The sequence below is a fragment of the Herpailurus yagouaroundi genome, unplaced genomic scaffold (genome assembly GCF_014898765.1).
Source record: "Herpailurus yagouaroundi ecotype Mexico unplaced genomic scaffold, PumYag 77, whole genome shotgun sequence".
Lineage (NCBI taxonomy): Eukaryota > Metazoa > Chordata > Mammalia > Carnivora > Felidae > Herpailurus > Herpailurus yagouaroundi.
In genome coordinates this window covers 38,809,786-38,835,425 of record NW_024412388.1, presented here as the reverse complement: position 1 = coordinate 38,835,425, position 25,640 = coordinate 38,809,786, and the positions used below count along the sequence as shown (strand labels likewise).

General features: G+C 43.8%; 1 protein-coding gene and 2 long non-coding RNA genes across 10 annotated transcripts in view; 2 read left to right on the top strand and 1 right to left on the bottom strand.

Moving 5' to 3' along the window:
* The window catches only part of AGBL4 (AGBL carboxypeptidase 4), a 1,457,435-nt gene that overhangs the window by 1,154,811 nt on the left and 276,984 nt on the right, over nt 1-25,640 (top strand). The gene's annotated exons all lie outside the window — the stretch shown is intronic.
* LOC121027095 (uncharacterized) lies at nt 15,809-17,812 on the bottom strand. The gene is made up of 2 exons (XR_005788557.1): nt 17,661-17,812; nt 15,809-15,995 (listed from the first exon to the last, which is right to left on the bottom strand). It is a non-coding gene; the product is annotated as an uncharacterized LOC121027095 (long non-coding RNA).
* On the top strand, nt 17,816-18,851 carry LOC121027096 (uncharacterized). Its single transcript, XR_005788558.1, has 2 exons — nt 17,816-17,900; nt 18,160-18,851. It is a non-coding gene; the product is annotated as an uncharacterized LOC121027096 (long non-coding RNA).

Genomic DNA, 25,640 nt, shown 5'->3' with positions numbered 1-25,640 from the left:
TGACAAAGTAAGGAAAGGCTTCAAAGAGGAAGTAATAGTTGAGCTGGGCTCCAGCAGATGAGTAGGATTCATTTATATTTGTGTAACACTTGGGATTTTGCAAAATATTTTGGTAAAGGGAGGCTCTCGCAGGTAACGCTTGTCTTAGTTCTGGGCCCCAGGGGGAGGGTAGAGCTCCTGGAACACAGGTGAGAGAATGGAGGAGAGGGAATTTGCTGTGCACCAGCTCAGGATGCTAGAGGGCTGAGGTGACTTGCCTGAGGTCATAAAGAAGACTAGTTTATAAACTATACTTTTGCTCTACACCAGTCATTTCTATAGCTCACTCCTTCATGTCATTAACATCTGTACTCAAATTGCCCCTCCTCAGAGACACTTTTCTGAGCCCCAAACCAAAAGATTAGTGCCTTTCCCTACCCTGCTTCATTTTAGTTCTTAGCTCTTATCACTACCTAACATCATATATCCATTTGGTTTTTGTCTGCCCCACAAGCTTATGATTTGCACGAAGGCAGGGTTTGGGTTGCCTTGTTCAATGAGAGTGCCTAAAACAATGCTTGGTATGCAGTAGGCTCTCAACAAATATTTGTTGCATGAATGAATGAATGAATGAATGCTGTGATGAACATTCTTGTTCATCTATCTTTATGCAATTATCCAGTATTTTCTTAGGATCAGTCCCTAAAAGCAAAATTTCTGAGTGCCCAAGGTTATTCACTGATTACTACAATGATTAGCAAACATCTGCTAAGTGACTGAAATTGAATATTTTTTTCTTGAACTGCACCAAATTAACTGATTCCAGGTTTAAATTCTTCCAGTATTTAATTGAGCATCTAAACTATTTACTAATTCATTTATTTACTTATCAGACATTATCTGCATTATGGATGCAAAATCAATTAGGAAATGATCCCCTGACCTTGAAATGCTCTCAGTCTAATGAGGAAGGCAGACAAGTTAACTAATAGTTAGGAATGAGGCTTTTTTTTTTCTCTATAATGGTCTTTTATGGCCTCTGCCCCTCATCACATGTGAAACCTAAGGCAATTTGCATGGCTCCCCTGTTCCTGTTTTCTCACCTGTAAAATGGAGAGAGTTGCAATAATTGTTTCATAGGTGCTGGCGAAGAATCACACGTTAATCATGTTAATAAGCATAAAAGCTTAGGGTACTGACTGACACATAGCAAGAGTTCTATAAATGTTAACATTATACTAGTCCCATTTGACAAAAATGACTGAGGCTCACAAAGGCTCAACTGTTTGTCTAAAGTAATAGAGATGGAATTTAAGTTCAACTCCTCCAACTCCATACCCGGGCACTCCCTGCCTTATGAATCTGCCTGCACCATTTAGACTTCTTTTCCTGGGGACATAATCTTCTCCTGGACTTTGAAATGTGGGGTCTAGGCCTTGAGTTGGGTTCCTAGGTTTTCTGTTGCCCATACAACCCCTGTCTCCCCACTCTCCTCTTGCCCTTCACACTATGCTGACAAACCCCCAATTGCAAACCCACATGTTAATAGTTTTAGGGGAAAAAAATGTCTTTTGATAATTAAGCTGGTGGAATTTAGAAATCAACAGAACAGTACATTTTCCCAGCAGAGCCAAGAAATTAATTAGGAGCAATTTTCTGTCAGAAACAATTTCCATAATTTTAACTTAAAAAAAAGCAGAAAATCATTTTTGTGGGTGTTTATTTTTTTCTTATCCCTTCCATTCTAAACTGATTTAACTCCTGGAAAGACAAATCCTTCCAAATACCTATTTTCTGTTCCTCAAACTCTTCCCTTGAGGGACGTTCCAGCTTCTCTCTGACAGGTTATATCCAAGGGTAAAAAGGAATTGTATGAGACAGAGCCTTTGATCCCCTCTTTTACCCCATAGAGCAGAACCTGTACTTTTTCAATGGAGTGATTATGAAATGTGCACATTCTTGACCCAAGAGTGTGGGTGGGGGAGGGAGAAATGTGATGCTTTGGGAAAAGAGTCTGAGAGGGGAGGAACAGAAGCCATGATACAATGACTGGGCCACTATAGATAAGCCTGCTCTGTAGAGAGGCACTAAGGCACTGTGGCTAACAGCATAGACTCTAATTCTGGAGCCAGACTGCTTGGGATCACATCCAAACTCTGCCCATTCATTCTACGCATGTGATCTTGGGCAAGTTCTTTAATTTCTTTGCGACTCAATTTCCTCATAAGGTAGTTACGATGGCTTACTGAGTTCATATGTCAACATGAAGACCACGATGCCTGGTGTATAACAGGTGCTCATGACTGTTTGCTATGATGATGGTGATGATGTTGATGGTGGCAAGTACAAAAATCCCAAAAGGAGAGGTCTGTTACTGGGCCCGTATTAGACTTGGGTGTTCTGGTTCCAACTCACACTTAGACAACACTAAAGATCTCTTCTGTTCCAACAGCCCTTTATTTTGTAAGGCATCATCGCAAAGAGCAGTGCTTCTGAGATGTCACACATAGACACACTAGACACACGCACACACACACACACACACACACACACAAGTGTGACTAACAATAGTAGAAACACTAAGGCTTATGAATGATTTACTTGCTTGTATCAGGTAGAACAGATTTAAGGTTACCCCTGCAATTATTTTTATTTTCTTACCACTCAAATATGAGAGGAAAAGAAGAGAGTAGAGCCCTAACTGAAGCTGGAGAGTAGATTGTAAATGGCAGTCTGGGAAGCACCTAAGGCATACCCTATCGCTAGTGACCACTACTATTGCAGAGTTAACCAGCTTATAGTTTTAGCTAATTATAAGTTAATTCTTATGCAAGATGGCCATTTTGTTTCATTTTCTTTAAATCTGGGTGTATTAGTAAGTGTATAACCAAGAAAAAGAAACCACTCCAAATATTTAAAACAAAGAGGATTGAATGCAAGGAGTAAGTATCAGCTGAGAAATCAAACAGAGAATGGAGAACAAACTCAGAGGTTAGCAATAGCAGTAAGACACTCCCACCCTAGCCTGGAGTATCAAAGGGAGGGAAGCGGTACTGGTTACCCAGTGAAAGCTAGAATCGTGGCCACATGGCCAGCAGAACTTAGAGCCGTGGAGGAGACACAGCCACTTCTAAAGACACCTCCATGTGGATGGGGGGATGCTCTGGTTTCTCTCTTCTACTGTCTGATGCTTTGGCCAAAGCATTGGCCAAATTGGAGCACCTTGTGGCTCCATTCATAAAGGGATTACCCCCCATATAAGATTTGTCTCAACTCTTAGCCTCTAGAATATTTCCCAGCTGTTGTGATTCTGTGCAGCTAAGACTATCCCCTCCCTGCATCTGCACCTAGGAGGGCTTCCCAAATGGGAAGCGTGTAGAACGGCATACCTGTATATCATGGTTACTCAAGAGAGGATTATTAGTTCAAGTTGAAGTTGATAACTGCATGGGGCAGTTATCAAGAGCCAGGACATGGAGTCAGGCAATCCAAAGCCAGAGCAGAGAGCAGACTGGAGGGTAGCAGAGAATATAAAGATAAGATACCAGAGCTTTCACTCCATTGGGCTTTAAGGGCATTTCTGCAGCATAGACAAGGGATGCTGACTGTGTTTGAAGGCCCATAGCCTGGGAAGCTGGAGAAAGCCAGGATTAGAAGAGTCAATATCTACAAAGTTTTTAACATGCTATTTGATACATAATAAAAACTAATTCCCTCCTTACCTCTCTTTCATTTGCTTCAACATGTATTTACCAAGCTCCTCAGCTATATGAAGACTAGTGCTAGGCACTAGTTACAGGGATACAATATAATGGAGGAGGACATAGAAACTGCCTACTAAAATTCAAATACAACAGACCTTCTACCAAATAAAAGTACAATATAATAATGTCTTCTGGAGGCAATAAAAGGAGAGGGATTAGTTTCATCTAAGAAATCAAAATAAGTTTCAGAGAAGAAATAGCATTTGATGAAGACCTTGAAGCACAACCAAGACTTGATTGGTGGAGATGGAGAAAGCGTCAGGCAATGGGAACATCATGTGCAGAGGCCTGGAGGTGAAAGAGTAGAGGGCATAGGTGGGGATGGGTAAAGGGTCCAGTGCGCCTTGACTTTGGGTGATAGGAATAGGAGAGAGTATGAAGTTATGCAGTGGAAGGTGAGGGTGGGGAAGACATTGGAAACTGGATCCTTGAGGGCCTCCTCTAGACCAGAAAACCTCAGTATTTGTGGAATCTTTTAGGGTTCAGAAGGTTGGGCTCAAATACATTATTTTGTGGCAGCAAGAGAGGGAAACAATTCAGAGGAGCAAGACAAAGCTTGAGTTGTAAATTATTCTTCTCCTGCCTAGACCTTTATTCAGCCTGTTAGGTAGAGAGATTTACAACCTTCAAGTCCCTGGTCTCCTTTTGCTTGATGTCTTCTTTCTCCAGCTATGGGGCTGTTTCTAGAAATTTCTTAGCCAGTTAATCTGATCCTTGGACTATGGAATCTCACTGAATGAAGCCTATGTCTCTCATCACAAATTTGCTTTTGGTAGGAGTTGGGGTGGTGGACTGGGATTGGAGCCCAGATTTCTGTTTTACTAATGTATGTTAGAGCACCAGCTTCAGTCCTAAATGGTGATGGCATGTGGCTTTGACCGTGCTGTGCAGTTCAGCAAACTTTCACACCCTTTATCATGTTTGATTCTCCTACCAACCCTGAGAGAATAGATACAATTTCCACCAATCCCATTTTACAGAATGAGAGAATAGGATGATGGGAACAGAGGCTGGTCCAGAGCAAGTTAAGAGCATGGTTGTGCAAAAAAGGGTTATCTAGGGAATGACAGGAACTCTCATTATCTGGGACTGTGAGGAAGGAGTTGTTCCTGAAAGTTGAGTCTTAAATGCAGTAAAGGATCTGTCATAAAAGCTCTATCAAATTAAATCATGGGCAATGGTGGAGAATTAAATCATGGACAATGGTTGGAGAAGGATGAAGGGCTTTGAAATCCCAAACAAAGGTCCTGAACAGAACAGAGGACCAAGTCACAGACTCCAGAAGCAGGGAAGGAGCCTGTCCGATCTCTCCCTTACTATGTCACCAGCACAGAGACTTCCTGCTTTTGTACCTTCAGGGTCTCCCTGTCACCCACTGGAGACAGCTCATTGTCCTTAGCAGAACACTCTGCCCCAAAAGACTTTTCCATCTTTATCTCTTAGACATACTCAGCTTATCACCTGCCACTTAAATAGATAATGCATTTTGCCACATGTGTGCCTTGGCTCATGGTTTTCTCTGCCAAAAATTCCCTGTCCCCTTGGTTCCTGCTTGTTCATTTATTCATGTACTTCTTCCTTTAGTCCATCAGTAAATAAAGTGCCTACTGTGTGTCAGGTACTGCTCCAGATACCGAGAATACAATAGAGAGCTCAAAAACTGCCTCTGCCTCTCTGGACGACAAGAAAGGCATCGAACAATCACACAAGTATATAAGGCCAATCTATAATAAGAGAAAAATATGTGCTATAATAAGATAATCCACCAGGAGATCCTGGATGGGTTCCGTCATCAGGGAGGGCTTTTCTGAAGCAGGATATTTAAGGTGATCCTTGAAGGAAATCTCTGATGCCCCTTGGGTCAGTTCGGCAACCAAATCTTTCATAAAGCTGATTCGAGAAGCAGGTTGGAGTACTGGAAGTCACAGCCCCAGTGAGAAGGCGGGTTGCACTAAAATGGGATCCTTCCTTCCCTCCTGGCCTCCGCAGCAATTCCCAAAATAGGAAGCAAACGGAATTGTTTTTGTGTTCGAAGCTGAAAGTATTTTTGTTTCCCTCCTCCCTCTGCGTTCCCCCTGCCAACGTGCTTCTCACCCGATCACAGTATTTATGTTTAGAGTCATGAGGCGCCTCACATGTTCATCTCCCACGTGCCAAACATGTGCAGGACACTTGATGTGCATCTTCACATTAAATCCTTACAGCACTGTGCTGAAGTCAGCATTACAGTTCTCATCTTATACATGAGGAAACTGAGGCTCTCTGAGGTTAAGCCAGTTGCCAGGTTTACAGAGGTAGCAAGTGGCAGGGCTGAGACTCCAAGCCAGCCAGTCACAGCCACTCGTCCTAGCAGTGTTGGAGCACACAACACACATTTACTTCCTCTCCACCAGAAGCCCCTCACACGTGAAGACAGCAACCTGGCTGACCACGGAGTCTTCTCATCTCTAGGCCAGGCTCCCCAGCCTTTAGCTTTTACCCCAAAGATGGCAAGTCCAGAGCCTCCCCCCAGTAGCTGTTTCCTTCTGATGGGATTCCTGCTTCACTTCTTTAGGGAGAAATTGTGGGCATGTTGCTCCCTAAGGTAACTCAGCCTCATGTGAGATTCATTCCCCAACCCCACTGACCTATAGGTAAAGGCCAATACCTCACCACAGCTAATAGAGCCCTATGTGATTGGCCCCTGTCTGCTCCTCCAGTGTTATATTTTAACAGATACCCACTCATCATCTCCTCTTTTAACACTTCACCTCACCTAATACTTTACACTGTGAGCTTCCCAGCATCTTCCATTCTCTCTCATTTCTACTCTTCCAAACGGGTCTATCCTCGATCTTCAATTAACCAACTCCTATTTATGGGAGGTTAAGTCATCCTAAGGGAAGTCTGCTCTGACCATGTGGGCTATGGTGAATGCCCTTCACCCAGCCCCTATGTTTTTTGGGTCCTAGCTCTTGGCATGATTGATTGTGATTGCCATTTTATATCTGACACCCTCACTGTGAGCCCTTAAAAGCAGAAAATAGGTTTGGCTTTCCTGCCATTGTATCCCCAGTGCCTGACATATACTGAGTTTTCAGTAAAAATAGGAGAGCAGGAAGAAAGAAAGATTGGAGGGTTTACAGCCTTGACACATCTCAGGAGAAGGTACCTAACTACCCCAGTGGCTGACAGGCGTGCTCCCCTGCATACACACAACTTTTCTAAGTGACTGCACAGTCCCACCATCCCCTTTCTTTCTTTTTTTTTTTTTATAATTTTTTTTTCAACGTTTTTATTTATTTATGGGACAGACAGAGACAGAGCATGAACGGGGGAGGGGCAGAGAGAGAGGGAGACACAGAATCGGAAACAGGCTCCAGGCTCCGAGCCATCAGCCCAGAGCCTGACGCGGGGCTCGAACTCACGGACCGTGAGATCGTGACCTGGCTGAAGTCGGACGCTTAACCGACTGCGCCACCCAGGCGCCCCCATCCCCTTTCTTTCATGTATCCTTTGTAAAAATTCTGTAAAGCAAACAGTCCCATTCTATAGATGCCAAAATTAAGGCCTAACAGTGGTGCCTTGGTTCAGAATTGAAATAAGCAGAACTGAAATTCAAATTATTAATCACTTATTCATTCATTCAATTATTCATTCATGCATTTTACACACTTTGGTGCATCTTCTGTTTCATATTTTGTGCTGGGCACTGAGATACAGAAGAATCAGTTTTGATTCTTGACCTAGACAAAATCCAAAGGAAGAAAAGGAGAAGTGAAGAAATGTAATAGTCATGCTTGGATAGAAATGTGTTCAGGGTGCTGCATGAACAAAAAGGAGGGAGCAGGAAGCTCTATCTAGAATAGGAAGCATTGGAGCTGGGCATCAGGCAGACAAGAAAAGGGAAGTACATTCTAAGCAGAGGACTTGGGGAGTGGAGAAGGACAAAACCAGGGAAGGTGATCGGCAATGATCTGTACCTTTGATCAGCAGAGTCTTCAGTCTGCCCCAGCTGACCTTTGCCCTGGTGCCACAGTCTAGCCAACCTCTAAACGTGTGCTTGTCTTCAGGTAGGGCTGGCTTACTTAGCAGGGCAAGTTGGTTAATTATTTGGCACTGTGTTCTAGCCTACTGAGCAGGGCTGGACATAACAGAGGGAACCAGAGGTGATAGACAATGATGAGAAAGCAAAATTGCTTCTTAGGATTTGTCTCCCGACTGTGCCTACTTAAAAAACATGCTATCAGAAAGAAGGAAACCTTTGCTCTACTAATGGATAACCATGTAGTGAATAATTAAATGTATTCAGAAACCAAAACTTTGTCCCTCTAGAATCTTGGAAATTCTGATGCCAGAAGAGCTGGTATAGACAATAAGGGAATTGCCACTGGTCGGGTTAATCTGGTGCCAGTGAGGTAATATGGATGCCAGATGGATCAGTTTGATCATAGGCTGTATTAATAGGAGTCTAATTACAAGAACAGAACCAATACCAATAGATCTATCTATCTATCTATATCTATCTATCTATCTATCTATCATTGGAGATATTTGTTACAAGGAACTCGCTCATGTGATTATGTAGACTGACAAGTGCCAAGATCTTCAGTTGGGAAGTTGCAGACCCAGGAGAGCTGATGGTGTAATTCTGGTCCAAAGGTAGGTAGGGCAGGCAGGCTCAAGACCCAGGAAAAGCCAATATCAGAGTCTAAAGGCAGGAAAAAACTGATGTCCCAACTCAAAGGCAGCCAAGCAGGAAGAGTTCTCTCTTATTTGGGAGGTAGGGGTGGAAGGAGTCAGCCTTTTGTTCTATTTAGACCTTCAAATGATTAGATAAGGCCCACCCACATTAGGGAAAACAGTCTGCTTTACTTGGTCTATTGAGTGAAATGTTAAACTCATCCAAAAACATGCTTTTTTTTTTTTTCAATGTCAGATGCAGGCATGAGACTAGAAGATTTCTAAGAGCTCTTGTAAGTCTAGCATTCCTTGGCTCACACGTTTATATCTTTAACCAGAACTACTTCTATAGTCCCCACATTGGTCTCTCTACCTTCAATCTCTACCTCTGTCCCCCACAAATCTATCCTCCACATGTGTTCCCATGTTCATAATGCAGCCAGAGAGACATTCTTGGTGCACAGTTCAGACCAATTCCTGTCCCTGCTTAACTCTTTTAATGGCTCCTTATTGCCCTCAGGATAAACCCTCATCTCTCCATCCTTTCTTAGAGAAGGGCTGATTTATATTGGCATCCAAGGCCCTTCAGCATCTGGCCTGAGGACCCTTTATATTACTCTTTTCCTGTGCACCCAGCATTTCGACCACAATGAAGTATCATTCCCCAAACGGGTTCTGTCACATACCTTTTTTAACCTGTTTTCTTTGTTTCAAATGTTCTTTCTCTGTTTCTCTGCCTCCGTATCCTACAGAAACTATTTTGAATGTTAACACCTCCAGGAAGTCCTCACAGACCATTCAGGCTGGTTTAGGAGCCTGCTGTATGCTCCCCTAGCACTCCATATTAAGCTCTTTGACATAGTAGGAAGGCTGACCTTTCCCAGTTATTTCATGAAGGCTTGAAGGCAAAGATAAGCATTTGGTAGTGGGGCCTGCCATATGGAGTCATCATACTTATGTCCTGACCGAGTGAAAATATATTTCCACAATGGAAGTTGGCTTCCTCACTCCAGGATGTGGACTACAGTGATTTCGTGAAGTTGCCAGTATGATCAACCATTCCTCTGCTTGCCTTTTAAAATGATTTTTTTAATTATAAAATTAACATATGTTCATTCAAAAAATATGTGAGAAAAAATAGGTGACATGCTCAAGGACTACCACCACTGCCATACTGATGTATTTCCTTCCAGGCTTTTTTTCTGTGCATAGTCTTAAGAAGATGTTGAACACCTACCTCATTTTCTTGCCCTTTTTGTTTGCTTGTTTTAACATCACAATGTAGTTTTTTATTGCCCTTCTTCTTTTTTTTTTTTTTTTTTTTTTTTTTTTTTTTTTTTTTTAGAGAGGTAGTGTGAGTGGGGGAGAGGAGCAGAAGGAGAGAGACAGAATCTCAAGTAGGTTCCATGTTCAACACAGAGCCTGACGTGGGGTTTGATCCCACAATCTTGGGATCATGACCTGAGCCGAAATTAAGACTCAGTTGCTCGGGGCGCCTGGGTGGCGCAGTCGGTTAAGCGTCCGACTTCAGCCAGGTCACGATCTCGCGGTCTGTGAGATCGAGCCCCGCATCGGGCTCTGGGCTGATGGCTCAGAGCCTGGAGCCTGTTTCTGATTCTGTGTCTCCCTCTCTCTCTGCCCCTCCCCTGTTCATGCTCTGTCTCTCTCTGTCCCAAAAATAAATAAAAACGTTGAAAAAAAAATTTAAAAAAAAAATAAATAAATAAATAAAAAAAAAGACTCAGTTGCTCAACCAGCTGAGCTTCCCAAGCGCCCCTTTGTTACCATTATTCACAATGGCTGGATAAAATTTCATTAAGTGAATGCATAACAACTTATTGACACCTTCCTATTGAATATTTAAGTTACTGTTTTTCACCATTATATTTTAAAAAATTCTATGACAGGCATCTTTGTGCATAAAGCATTTCTCTGTGTTTAGAATGTGCTCCTTGGGATCGGTGCCTGTGGTTTTTTTAACCAGTGAAAATCAGAGCCTTGATCTAGAATCTGCCTGTGTTTTCTCCCCCAAATCTTAGAGAAAAAAGCAAAAACTGACATCAGTGCTGAAAGAGTCACTTATCCCAGTGTTCAGTTTATGTCCCCTGATTAAGACAATGTGCCCTTTCTCAAATGTGGCCATAAATATTTGCCTTCAGTGAAGTAGATGCCAAGGAGATAATATTGATTGCAAATTACAGCCCTTGTAATTAACCAATTTGCACAGCTGGAAGATGGAGCTGGTGAAATCATTTGCTTCTGAAGAAGGATGATGTCCTTTCCAAATCTGCCTCTCAGATATGAATTTGGCCTAATCTTTGGAACATTCCTGGTGTAGCTGTAGACTATCAGGTGCTCAAGAAGTCACCTAGGCTCTGGACAGAAAAGGAATGTCTTGGCCTCTTGCCTGCTACCCACCCAAAATGGGCCTACATCTCCCAGGTGCCTCTTCAAACACACATAAACACACACTGGGAAGGATTATGGGCTGAGGTTGGCACCTGGGTGCTGTCCTCTCTGTTCCTGCCCTATCAGGAATGTGAAAGGGAGGCCCAAACAACCCCAAGCTGGGCTTCTGGTCCTAGACTCTGGTGGGATCCTGGCTCTAGACAGGTGGGGGCAGCAGAGAGCCAGTCAGTTTGGTCAGCTGGGATTCTAGCTGACCACAGCTGGTGGGAGAGCCCAAGCTGAGCAGTGTAGGAAAGAGAAGAACTTGATCCAGATATATGCATAAGTGGAATAGGGGTCGTGGTGAATTAGAGATGAATCTTAATTATTACTAATAGACCCTTTCACTGAGGCAGCACGCTTCAGTTTACAAATAGAATGATAGCAAATTATTTTGTTGAATCCTCTCCATATTCACACTCATTTGATAAATGAAGAAACTGAAGTTCAGGGAAGTTAAATAACCTTCCCAAGTTCACATAGCCCTAAATGGCAAATCTGGGTAATAAACCAGGTCTGACTCTATGGAGTGATTGGAATACTTTGAGTTCTTTAGATCCACTATTTCATTTGATTCTGGAAGTTGGTCAAGTCAAATAAATTCCCTTTAAGTGGACAGGTTGAGAGCTCCTAAACTTAACAGAGCACCAAGAAACCTTAGAGGCAGGAAAAAGTGGCATTCAAAATGTCACATATATGTTGAGGGCGAGGTGAGGAGGGATGCTAGTCCCTGGCTACCAAGAAAGCACTTGGGCATATACCTTTCCAGCCTCAGTTTTTCTATCTGCCACTCAGTTTTCTCTCTGTGCTCAAACTATTCCAAAGCATTTGTAATTCTTATAATAGATCAAGTTCTCTCTCATTTCCAGGCTTTTGCATATGCTGGTCCCACTGCCTCAAATGATTTCCCTCACACCTGCTGGTCTGGTTAATTCCTCTTCATCCTTAGGACCTCTGAGGGCATTCCCGGAGCCCCTCCTTTCCCGGGCATATTAGACACATCTGTATTCCTGTAGCAGGATTTGCCTAAACCTCCATCCTGGCAAGTATCACGCTATATTACAATGTCTTTTTCTTTCATTAGACTGTAGGCTCTTTACTGACAACCATATTTTATTAATCTCTCTGTTGGGCATATAGTTGGTGTTCAAATATTTGTGGAATGAATGCACGCATGCATGAAGAAACATCTTCCATGGTGCAAAAGTCCAAAAGTGCCGGAGGTTTCATGCTTATTGATTAGAAGGACCAGCTCTCAGAACCCACTAGGGAAATGAATGGTGATCCCTAAACCTTGGAGTAACAACTTAGCAAAGGTGGAACGCATTGCTTTCTCTGCAGTTTCCTACCTGGGTGATCATATGGTTAAAAGATACTTAAGATACTATTATACCTCATGCAACAGAGAAAAAATCGTTATCTCCTTCCTACAAAGGCCTGAATGTGAAGTTCAGGCCCCTCCACAGTTCTATTTAAGCTCTTTTTTAAGATTGACTTGGCAGAGTGAAATCTGGTTGTTCAGCCACAAAGGGGTGGTCTCAGATTTGGTCAAGGCACTTCAAATTTCACCTGGCCACCCAAAAAGCAACTCTTTCAAAGGTTACCCCTATTGCTTAACTTATACACAAACTCCCCAGTACCCAACCACTGCTACCCCGACAAAGCATTTAACATAGCAAATTCCATAAACCAACAGAACTGACCACATTCTCTCTCCCTTTCTCTCTCTTTCTCTCCCTCCCTCTCATTCTGTTTCTTATTCTCTGTCTCTTTCTTTCTCTCTCCCTCCCCACCATATACACACACCACGCTCTTCAATTGAGTGGCTGAAACCTACCCATGTTTTATTTAGTTTGAGCAGCTAATGCCAGAACAGAGGTAATGAAATATATTAATTATATTAAAGATGTCCTAGAGAACCAGTACTTGCTTTAAAGAAAGAAAGAAAGAAAGGGCATATCTGACTCTGAGCAGAGATGATAGCAACAGGCAGATGATTAACAGCTAATAATATTAGTGTTGTAATTAGAACCGCCTTGAACTCTTAACCCATCTGCCTCTGTGATTTCTGGGTCCATACAGTGAACAACAAGATGATTCTTTCCTTTTTTTCCTCCCCTTTATTGATTTACCTGGCTGTTCAGAATATATTCTTTTTCAAATAAATATTAATAACTGCTATCACTTATTATTCACCTATTGTATGACAGCTGCTCTGTAGTTACTGAGAGTACAAGGAAGAATATAGCTATGGACTCAGCCCTTAAGGAATTAAATACAATTTATTGTCGCAAAGGTCTTATCTGGTAGAATTACTACCCTTACCTTTACAAATGTGGAAACTGAGTCTGAGGAGGGTGAAGTGACTTGTTGAAAGCCACTCAGCTTGTAAGTAGCCAAGCACAGATTCAAAATTTATTCTGTTTGACTCCAGTTGACGTTTTTTCTAGCATGCCACAGTGCTCTACAAATGGCCATTATTGCTGTTACCTTGGTAATTCACCCACCCTGGTCAACTGTCTTCGACTCAGCTCACAGTCTTTTCAGGAGTGGAGGAAAAGGGAAAGGAAGAATGTGATCAAACAAGAGGTCAAGTACTCTCTACCTGGCTGTTTGGGAAATCACCATCATCATTACAGTGTTCTGCATCTGGAGCCCCAATAAGAGCAGCAAACTGGCAGATCTCAGTGATGGAGAAAAATCAAGCAGGTAGTTCTTAGTTATCCATACTAGGACACAAATGGCATCAAGAAAGTCTAGACTCTTAGCTGGGGTTCAAGAGAAGAGCTAAGAGATTCTAAGTCCCAAGGAGGAGGTTGGCAGGGAACTGGAGATAATCAGTCTTTGGTGGACACTAATAGACAACAATATTGCTGAAGGTGTTGCTGATATATTATGGTAGCATTTCCTCAGGGGACTCAAAATATACATGTCCAACCTCATCACAGCCAACTCTCCCTGAGGAAATATATTCATAACGAAGGACAAGTTAGGTATTCTTACCTGGGACTTTGGCTCCAAATCTCAGTGCAGAACTCTCCTGAGATGAACTGAACTGAAGTGTGAGTTCTTTTATCCCAAGCTTGTGAGGCTCAAGTTTTCTAGAAAGAAAGCCCTCCTCTGATTCCTTTAGTGCCCTGAGCTTGGCTTCTAGAAAAAGCTGCCCACAGTGTCCCTGTTAGACCCAGAGGGAAAGGAGCAAAGAAGTCCTCACAAGGAAGGGTAGTAACTCTAGTGCTAGGACACACCTTTCTCTCCCACTTCTGCTCCATGATCAGTCATTCCTTCCCACCAAGCCTCCAAGGGAGGGAAATACACAAAGTCTGACCCATCAGAAGTAAAACAGAATCTTATTCTTAACTGCAGTTTTGGTCCCAAACCCTGGAAACCAGATTGTGAATCTGGTAAAGAGTAAATGAGATAATATAAGAAGCTTCTGCCATCAAACCTTGGCTTCCTTTAAATGGGGCCTAGAATCTCTTCTTTGGGTCCTATAATCTCTTCTCTCTTCTCTTGAACCACAGCCAAGAGTCCAGATCTTCCCAATGCCATGTGCTTGTTGATCTAGACATCTGAGAACTATCTGCTCAGTCTTATCATCACTGAACTCTGCTTGTGAACTGAGGGGTTTTTGTTTTTATTTTTATTTTAGTTTGGTTTTCTGCCAGGTCATCTCCCAAGCCTGCCTGTGTCTCTCTACAACAATCTGACACTATCTCTTCTTTACATATCTAATTCTCTTTATCCCTCAGCTGACATTACCTTCTTCTGGAAGCTTTTATCCTCCTATCCCTACTCTGCCTCCAGGCTGGGTCAGGTTCCTCCTCTCTGCTTCTACTCCCCCTTGGCTTCTGCCTCTCACAGTACTTACCACTCCATATTATTTTTGAGTTTATGTGAATGTTTTTCCCCAAGAAACAAAATCCTTGATGGCAGAGAATGTGTATGATTCACTTTGTTTCCCCGGTTTCTAACCCAAGATCTGGCACAGAGCAGGGAGTGTTTGATGAATGAATAAATTGGGAAATGATGAATTTGTCTGGTCCAGTGTAGTATTACCCAGGAGGGAGGAAATAAAAAGGAATGTCTGATCCAGAGTCCTTATTGTAAATTAAGATGAACCTCCTAACCTACCTCTTACTTCTGTTCATTAGAGCCTATAGCCACCAAAATTGCTATTCATTCTAAAATCACACCCAACCTCTTCCCCCATGGTATCATGTACATTCCCATCCCTGACTCCACTTTGTAGCTTCCTCTGGGCAACTCTTAGCCTTGGGAAACCCCTCTTCTGTCCTAACTTATCCCTTTGAAACATCTCTCCATTTTAATGCCCTCAAAAGCAATTCCTCTCCTACAAGGTCCCAGCAACACAAGAGGACCCACACTTATTTTCTGACTGAGCTTCAGATAGTAGCCTCTCACCACTTTCCTTGGCCATGCTACCCTCACTTCCTGACAGACTTTCCTCAGTTTACCTTCCTGCCTGAGCTTCCAGATCATCTCCCATATATTAGCCTTTGCTGAAGGCTCCTTGTCTTTCATTTCAGACCTTCTTGGCATCTGTTCTCAGGTGTCAGAGATAGCCATGCCCTGGACACTGCTGAGTCAACTCTGCTAGTAGAAGTCTCTAACATCAGGTCCCACCCACTCCCCAGCTGCCTCATCTGACACAGCATAATGTGCCCTTCTAAATGAGCCTCCAAATGGCATTGTAATGAAGAAGGCTGAACCTCAGCCAGAGACCAAAGTGGTCAGGACAGGACAGAACCAAGAAGACACTTAGTAAGAACCAGGGATCCCAGAACAGAAACCAGAGTAAAGGGGGATTTAAACAACATAGAGGAAAATTTGGATCAAATTTTCAAGATCAGGAAGTACCAGTCCAAGTTGTCTGTTGACTTTGAAAAAAAGCTAGAAAGGTACAGTGAGGATCAGATCTCATAGACCCTAAGTGCCAGACCAGAACATTTTAATTTGGTACAGTTAGAAATAGGAAGCCATTATAGATGCTTGAACAAAGCTGCCCAGGAACATGAAGAAGGCACAGACTGGAATGTTGGAGACTTGAGTCTGAGGTTCTCGCTTTGTCACTAGAGGGCTGGTGGCTATAGATACTTCTAGATGCCTCTCTTCCCCAATCTGTCACAGAAAAATTATGTGTCAGTGTCAAGTGGTCTTAGAAGCCCCTCTAAGCTCTTAGACTCCATAGCACAGACAGTTTTGACCTGAATAACTTGAGCTTTCCTCCATCTACCCACCATCTCTATCCCCCATTGCCTATCCCCAGTCTGCTGATAATCAGGGCTCCAGAGGGTTACCTCTTGTGTCCCATCTGTTGGAACACAGCCATAGAGAGAGGCATGCTCCTGCCACATGTGCTCTTGTTTATTCTTGATGCTTTACAGAGAGCTGAGGAAAAGGGGGAGGGAAGGAGAGGGCCTCCTTGAAGGATCAGTTTCAAGTATTATTGTCCCAGTCCATATGTAGGGACTGGGCCCAAGCACAGCAGACAGTCAGCCTGTGGGAAAACTTGGACCTTTTGCCAACTAGAATCCTCCAAAGGTCAAATTAAAGACTTGGAATTTGAAAGAGAAACAAATAAAATGAACTGAGTAAGCAGATCTCAACTGGTTGCCTTAGATGGGTGAACATGGCAAGGCCATATCTAAGCCATTTGTGTTGGTTAGTATAGGTTGAGCTAAGTCGTTGGGAGATAAACTGTAAAATTTCAATAGCTCATCATAGTAAAGTTCATTTATTTGTTGACACTAACAACCTGAAATTTGGGATAAAATAAAAATGGTTTCCATTTACTGAGTACCTATTATGTGCCCAGGACTATTCAAGATGCTTTATGTAAATTACGCCCTTTTTACACATGAAAAAATTGAAACTTAGAGAGGTGAATGACTAAGTTCAGATAACTAACAAATGGCAGATCTGGGTACTGAAACCCATGACTATCTAGCTGCATGGCCTGTGCTCCTTCCCTTACTCCACCTGCCTCCCCAGTGGCCCTCTCCCTTACCCATATTATTCAGACACATCTTCCAAGGGAGAGGATGAGGAAAGGAAATTATTGGGCAAATGACCTAAGAATGTCTTTTCATAGAAATGATCTCCATTGTTCTTTCAGCTTGGCCACTGTCAACAGTGCAGCTTAACTGCACTGCACAGCCCTCTATTGTGTATTTGTCTCCCTAGATCATAAGGATCTTAAGGCCTTAGGACCCAAGGGCTATGTGTCCCCAGCTGCTAGCACCAATCCTGGCAGAGTGCCCAGAGAATGTTTGTTCATTGATTAAATGAATGAGTGAGTGAACTCATTCAGTTTTTGACAATTTTGAGGAGTCTTCAGATGAATGGTTGAAATCAGCTCATAAATCCTTAAGGAAAAAGTCTGTGCCCTATTGCTTCTTATATTTCCTGCATTTAACATAATAATAGGCATAGATTAGCTCTTACCACCACCCTCAATCACTGAAAAGTGGGCCCTATTCCTCATGCACTGAGAATGAAGTTGGAGAAATAGGGAGGAAGTGAATTTGGGGGATATTGCAAGGTTACAACAAGAGGATCTTATTAGCCATCTTATTAGCCATCAAGATGTTAGAAGTAAGGGAAGAAATACATAAAAGAAATATAAGCATACCTATCTTCAGAGATGACCTCAGACCCCTAGGAACTATTTGGGTTATGAGTAAAGAGTGTGTAATGATGTGTCCCCAGACCACCTCAGCCTGTGGGCACAAATGGGGTCCCATTTATGGTATTCACCTGTGATTTGCTGGCTTACGCCCCTACCTGCCAATGCAGGACTCCAGGCTCCTTCAAAGTCTTGCTTAGTTATTTCTGGAAGTCTCAAAGTGACATCACATATAACTCACAAAGGATGCATTCCACTTTACATGCCATCTACCGTGTTGCTTTTTTCCTGCTCAGCCCCGCCCATGAGGTTCCCTACTTCCTACTTCCTGTAATTGAGAGTGCTCCACCCTAGTCAGTCCCAACACCCACCAGGAGAAATCTGATGACCAACCAAAGGTATTTCCTGCTTATATCAAGCTTCCGGGACAAGAAATACTATAGCAACTGAAACTGCAGGCTTTTCAGTCCAAAAATTGGGAAAATGTTCTTTTCCCCCTCTCTACATTCCTAGCTCTGTGGCCCTTTTAGAAACAGCTTCTACCTGCAACCCTTTCTTCCTGGGACTCAGTCACAGGTCCACCAGTCATATACCCCACTGTCACCCTCCTCCTTCCCTAAAGCAGGGCTAGCACATGTCCCCTTTGTGCTGATGTAGGCCTCCAAGGATCTTCCTTGATCAGACCTCTGCAAGAGCTGGCCCCAACCATCCTTCACAATAGACTGAAGCTGGGACCCTCACTGTTAAAGGATGAATAAAATGACCTCTCTTACTCTTTCTGAAATGTATTCTCCAAATACTAGTCTGGATTTTTTTTTCCAGATCCTTTGTTAAACACTTCACAGGTTCCAAAAATTATGAAAAGAGCTTTCTGTGCAGTGCTTCATTTAGTCCTTACCTCAGCCCTGGGACCTAAGAATTATTACCCCTTTCTACAGGTCCAGGGAGGGAAAGTGCCTAACCCAGGCCAGCCAGCTCTGGCACACTCACTCTCCTCTATCGTGACTCACTGACCATGGCCTTCCCCTCCTCCCAGGAACCTATATTGTCTTGTTTCTTGCCTTTGCTGATTGCCATCCACACCATTCATTCTCCTTGTTCTTCTGCTTCACCCATCAGATTTGACATTCAGCACATTATTTCCAGCTGTGCTGTCAACCACTCTGGACAAGAATCTGATTTCCTCTGCTACCCTGGCCCACATACAGGCTTAGGCCTTCTTTCCCTGGGACTCTCCAACTCTGGCCCTGCCTCCTGAGTGACATTTGCATCTGGCTTCCCATGGCCTTGAAAGTTAAATCTGTCAGCCCTTTCATGTGGTGTGTGACCTTCAGGAGTATCTTAACATCTCCAGGCCTCAGTTTAGTTGATTGCAGATCAGGGGTAATAATACCTGTTTTGGAGGTTTACTGTGGGAAATAAATATGACAAAATATTTAGGGTACCCAGTATGCTGACTGACACATAGTGGATGTAAAGTAAACAAAGTACTCAAAAAGAGCTGATGTTTACTAAACACTTATCACATACTCTGTTAAGTGCTTTGTTGAGTTTATCTTATCTAATCCTCCCCTCAACCTTTTGCAGCAGGTACAGTTATCATTGCATTTTACAGATGTGTAAACTGATACCAAAACAGGTTAAAGGACTTACCCCAGGTCTCAGACCTTGAAAGTAGCAGGTCTCAGATGGAAGCAGACCCCCATATTTAATAACTCACTGTCTTGTACTGCTTGGCACAAAGCACACCCTCTACAAATGGGGTTGTTGAGCTGTTCTTATTAAATCAATAGCTAAATGAATGCATTTTCCTTCTTTTTGTGCCATTGCCTGAGACACCCATTCTCTGCCCTAAGACTTGTCCGCTCATTTTCTTAATCTCCTCAGGGGAGACTAAGATGTTGCAATTTCCTGTGCCCCCAGAAATGCACCATATTGCGGTCTTCCCTGGATAGGACAAAGCCCAGTCCTGACCAGCCCAGTCTCTGGCTGAGTTCCTTGGCCAAGAACAGCACAGAGAGAGATCCTTTCACAACTGAGGCTTGCCAGCAGAGCACTCCTGCTAAGCCAGGGCCTCTTGCCAAGCAACTTTCCCTGCCCCTCTGATATGCAGATGTGTGCAAGAATTCTACACATCTGCATAGGGCGCATCCAAAAGCTGTGACTTGGCAGAAAAGAAGGAAAATCTGAGTGTCAACTCCAGAGGAATGGCTGCTCCAGAGGGGCCAGGCAGGGGAGAACAGCAGATCAGGGCTGGGAACAGTCAGCTCAGGGTAGACGAAGGATAGAGAAATAGCACTATCCACCCCAACTTCCACCTCTCACAGAAAGGCTGGTGCACTTTCAGAAGCATGGATACCATGAGCTTATCCAAGAGATTCTCCCTACAGATGTCCACATCTTTTGAGGATTATACTCTATTTAATTTGTATCACGTTAGCCTCTTATAAGTAAGGAAAGAGAAACACGGCAGCAGAGACAGTGGTAAGAACCCCGGAATAGGATTAAGACACCTTTCCACACAACATTCCTGCAATCAACATGTATGAAGCACCGATGCCTTGCCAGGCCCAGGGAGACAAAGGCGAATCAGACACAGTCAGCATCCTCAAGAAGGTACCACTGTCCAAGAAGACAGACCGGCAGGGAACTGGACAATATAGAGGAAAGTGCAGAAAGCTTCATGGGGGTGCAGGGTTGGTTAAGGTTAAGAGGGCATGTCGGGGACTGCTGCCCAGAAGAGGTGATGACTGAGTGAATCTTGAAGACATGTGACAATTGCCCAAGTGAGCAACTTATTCTGTACTGACCCTACCAGGGCACAGCTGAGTAGATGAGTAGGTGCTCACTGTGTAAGCACTTGTACTTCACACATCTGCATACACACACCTTCTGAGGTGGGTGCCATGCTGGTTGCAAACAGTTTCTGGGTAACACTCATGCTGTAATCCAAGATCTTCTTTCCCCAGTGGTGTTTTCTTTCTTTCTTTTTTTATGTTTATTTTTGAGAGAGAGAGAGAGAGAGAGAGAGAGAGAGAGAGAGAGAGAACAAGCAGGGGAAGGGTGGAGAACAAGCAGAGGGAGACATAGAATCCAAAGCAGGCTCCAGGCTCTGAGCTGTCAGCACAGAGCCCAATGTGGGACTCGAACTCACAAATTGTGTGATCATAACCTGAGCCGAAGTCAGATGCTTAACCAACTGAGCCACCCTGGCACCCCAATGTTTTCTGTTTCCTGAAAATCCTTGGCAAAAGATTCCTCAAAATCAGCTACTTTTCCCTGTTACTTTAAAAGCTTCATTCTCTCTTACTCAATGGCGCGGGAAGCCAGACAAAAAGGAATTCACCAGGACATCTTGAGCTCACCTTTGCTCTTGGCGTCCTTAGGCTCATCCCTATAGAGTCTTGTGCTGGGGACAAAGGAAGAGTAGTTTTCTAGTTGGAGGGAGTAGGGATTCAGTTCAGGAAGAGGCTGACTTGGTGAAAGGAATAGTGTCATTGCCTTCAATCTCTGCAAGAATATCTGAGGGCAGAACAAGGATCGATGTAGGAACACCAGAAGTAGGCAGATTTCTCAACTAGAGAGACTATTTCCCCAAGTCAAAGGTGCCCATGGGTGGGATTAGATGCTTTGAGAAGTAGTGAGCTCTCTGTCCCTGCTGGAGCATGAGGGGACCAGATCACAGCTTATTGGGTGGGGAGGATGTTGTAGCAGAGCCTCAAACAAACACCAGGTGAAAGGTCACACCTTTTTGCCTTGCTCTACTGTATTCACATGGGAATTGACAGCACAGGAGGGTTGCTGAAGGCTCTAAGAGTACAGGGATTTGCATTTCCAAGGTTATGAAGAAAGACATGTAGTAAGTATGTGTATAGGCATCCAAGATGTGAAATGTGTGATTATTTGCAGAACCGAATCTCATACCTCCCTATCCTTGTTGAACTGAATATTGCAAAAATATCCTCATTCGTATTTGGAATGGTATGTTTCGAAGCAATCATCATTCTGAATACTCATTCCAGCCAGGAGACGACCTGAATATTGAATAGAATAAAAATGTATATATTAGATTACTTATTCAAATGCCTATCTGGCAGTTTGGATAGAATTAAGCAACAGTCCAATCTGGCTGTTGTTTTATGCATGGGATGTCAAAGCTAAACAGCCCTTGGAGAATATTCTCTCATTCTTTCCCTGCACACAGCCTCACCATTCTGCCTTGTTCACAGATGGGGAAATAGGCTGAGAGAGAGGGACATATAGCTTGGAAATGAGAGACCTGGGACCAGTGGCTACCATTTAGTGACCAGACGAGGTAATATTGTCCCCATTGGATGAAGGAGGCAACTGAGGCTTAGTGTGGTTCATGGACCTATACTGTGTCACACAGCAAGTCAGTGGTGGCAGAGCAGCCTGCATCCTTTTACATTACCTCACCGGGTCCTGAATATAGCCAGAGAGAGCGCTCGTTGTCCTCTCAGGCAACCTGCAGACTCTCTGCCAGGCTATGAAGTCTTGGAAAGTGATGATGTTATCCCTGGTTGGGGAAATTCCACTGAGTGTTTGGAAATACATTTTAGGGCCCCCAAACCAGGGAGTCTACCACACCACTGTTCTACCCTTCATGTCCTAAAAGCTCTGTGTGACACCAGGCAAGAATGTATTGTTCTGCAATTACAGTCACAATCACAAAAAGCAATAACCCAAATTCACCTTTGGAAATGAATCCAAGTAATCTTTTTGAAGGAATATGCTCACTCTGAATCTTGCTCAGGTATCACCTCTGAGAAGATTTCCCTAGCTTTCCATACCCTAGATCCCAGAGCACTTTTCACACAGTATTGTCACTGTATGTGAGGTTTTCTCCCCACTAAATCATGAGTACTTTATAGCGAAGAACACCTGTGATTGTTTTCTGCATTTCCAGTGTGGGGCCTGCCTGGGGCCCCACAGGTGTCTGGGAAGGTTTGCTGAGCAAATGGATGGATATTTGGGCAGTATTTCTGCAGGGAAAGAAGTTAAGAGAAAGGGACTCTCCTCCCCTCCCCAACCAACCTAGAGTTCATTAATCTGTGGATAACAAAGAGGACCTGGCAAGCCCTGCAACCTAATGTAGTACTTCCAACCCCACTAACAGTGACTGAAACCAAGAACCAAACCTCAGAGCTTCCTGGGATTCGCCAGTGTTGGGGAAGAAAAGAGCAGCATCTGAAGCACATGTTTCCACTCACACTTGAATCTCACTTCATCTCACCAGACCATTCTGAAATTGCAGTTTCAGCATTTTCTCCAGTCTCACCCCTGCTACCCTGCCCCCTCCAGGTCCTCAGAGCTCCAGCCTCTCCAGGAAGCCTTCCCTGGTCAGGTTGGCAACTGTGATGTCTCCACACCAGCCCCTCTTTCTCATCTCAGCACTCTTCCTTTCCTGCTTATCTGATGCTCATTGTCAGTTCATGGATGGTCAGTGTGGGGAGAGGCAGTGTGGCCAATGCACAGAGCATTATGGGCTCAGAAGACAGGTACAAATCTCAGCTGGCCCAATGAATAACTATAGGTTCTTGGGATGTTCACTCAAACACTCCAAGGCAAGAAATGGGGGCAAAATTTTCTTCGCATGACTGTTGGGAAGTATGCAGGGACCCTGAGAATGGAGGACCTTGACTGCAAAGCTAAGGACAGTGCTTATTCTATGGACAATGGGGCACCATGACAGGGTTTCTTGTCTGCAAATCACATGATCAAATATGCCTTTTACAGCGAATATTCTGGCAATGGCACAAAGAATGGATTGGAGAAGTGGTCCCAGAGAAGAGAAACCAGACAGGAGACCTTATAGGGATGGTCAGAGGTTGAGGGAAGTAAGGAGCAGAGAGGAGTGTGGAGTTGTAGATGATAACAGCCTGAACAAAGGAGGTAATAAGAAATAATAAGAAGAGCTAATGTTTATATGCTCCAACTCTGTGCCAGGAATTATGCTAGCACTTTAAAAAAATTTTTTTAACATTTATTTATTTTTGAGACAGAGACAGAGCATGAATGGGGGAGGGTCAGAGAGAGAAGGAGCACAGAATCTGAAACAGGCTCCAGGCTCTGAGCTGTCAGCACAGAGCCCAACGCGGGGCTCGAACTCACGGACCGCGAGATCATGACCTGAGCCAAAGTCGGACGCTCAACTGACTGAGCCACCCAGGCGCCCCAATGCTAGCACTTTATAAGGATTATTTCATTGAATCTTTTTAGCAGCCTAAGATTTTTAATCCCCATTTTACAGGTGAGGAAACAGACATTGAAAGATTAAGTAAATTAGGATGGCATAGTAAATAAGAACTGGGATTCAAGTCCAGACAGTTTCACTCCAGAGCCTGAGTGCTTAATCACCGGACCAGCTCACAACTGAAGTAGAGATTGGAGAAGAACTATTTAGAAGGTGGAACTGACAGGACTTGTTGAGAGATTGACTGGAGTGAGTAAGGAAGAGGTTAGAACACAGAATGATTCTCAGATTTCTTCCCTAAGGTCCACAGGTCCTGGGAGGCAAAGCCAGGATTGTAACCCAACTTTATGTAACTCCAAAGCACTTTTTTTCTCTTCACAGCATCAAAACATTTCATCTGAGAGCTTGATGTTCTCAGGACAGAAGGGATAAGGTAGAGGTTGGTACTTTCCCCAGAATTTCACAATTCCTTTATTTAAACCATTATACCATGACTAGTTTTCCTTAAGATGTGGAGGGTGTGGTTTCTTTACAGGGAGATTTAGTATCAATTGCAAAGAAAACTTGACAAGAAAATGCATTTGTTGGGGCAGCTTTACAGAAGCTTTGCTTCTCTGGTGCCAAACCAAATGCAAAGGAGGATTCTAAGTACCTTTGGGAACAGAAGTAAAAGGGCAGAACATCCACTGTAGCCAGGGGGGACTGGTGAGAGCTTGATCTTGACACTCATTTGTCGCTTTATCATGCCTTTCCGAAGACTCTTCTCTGTGCCAGGTTGGACACCAGGAATAGTGCTAGGTAACAGCCCCTGCTTGGGCATCTCATAACCAAGGTATGAAACGGACATGTAGGCAGGCATTCAAAGGGCTACAGAAGAGGGCTGTTTGAAAGAAGAGGGAGTGTGCCCTCCATACAAGAGGAGATGCTATGTCTGGGTCTTGGTATTGGCCAGAAGCCAGGCCATGTGATCTTGAACACATTACTTAACTGAGCTTCCTCATTGTCCTTGGAACAGCCATGTAATCAATCCTATGGTGATCTACTCTTCTCATTAATCAAGGACCTGGGTTGGGATGCAAAGTCTAGAGCCTTGGCTGTCCCCTGGGGTGGAATAGGTTAGGTTTGCAGACTGTAGAGCTGGATCCTTAGGGTGAGAGCCAGTGTCTGAGGTGGAAGTGAAAAAGAAAGACAGGCAAAGAGTCTGACTCTGAATCCTACCATAAAGGGTTGGGTAGAGAGGCAAGTCCAGGAGTGAGAGGAGAGGGCAGACTTGAGTCCAGTGGCCATGGTTTGCAGTGGAGGGTGGGGCCAGGACCAGGGCCTAGAGACTGTCTCTGAGTATTACTGGAGTCTCTGTGGAACACTCTCATTCACCACTCTGGGTGCAGAGGGCTTTGTTAAGAGTACTCCGTGGTCTCAGGGCTATTAGGAAAATGAAGTGACATGGTATGTGCAGAGCACTTTGTTGCCTGGCACACAGTTAACCCTCAGGATTGTTATTCGTGAAATAGCTTTCCCTTTCTATCAGAATTCACCAAGAACTTTCAGTGTGCTAGGTCCTGTGGTGGGCACCAAGATGAGAAGGATGTTAAGATGCAGCCCCTGTCCTATAGCAGCACAGACATCTGGAGATACAGACTCACAAATAACATGTCCCGATCAAAGGTTCCAAGTGGCATATTGCAGGGAGAGGGGGAGGCATGGTAATAGGACAGGGTGAAGGTACGGTAACCCAACCCAAGGGTTCCGGGAAGGCTCTCTGGAAGAAATAATAGCTAAGGTGGAGCTTGGAGGTTAAGAAACAGTTAACCAGGCAAATATCAGTAAGAAAAACATTCTGGGAGCAGGCACAGCTTCCACAGCCACATAAAACACCACGGTGTGCTCAGTAAAGGCGGGTGTGAGGAGAGGCCAGAGAGAAGAC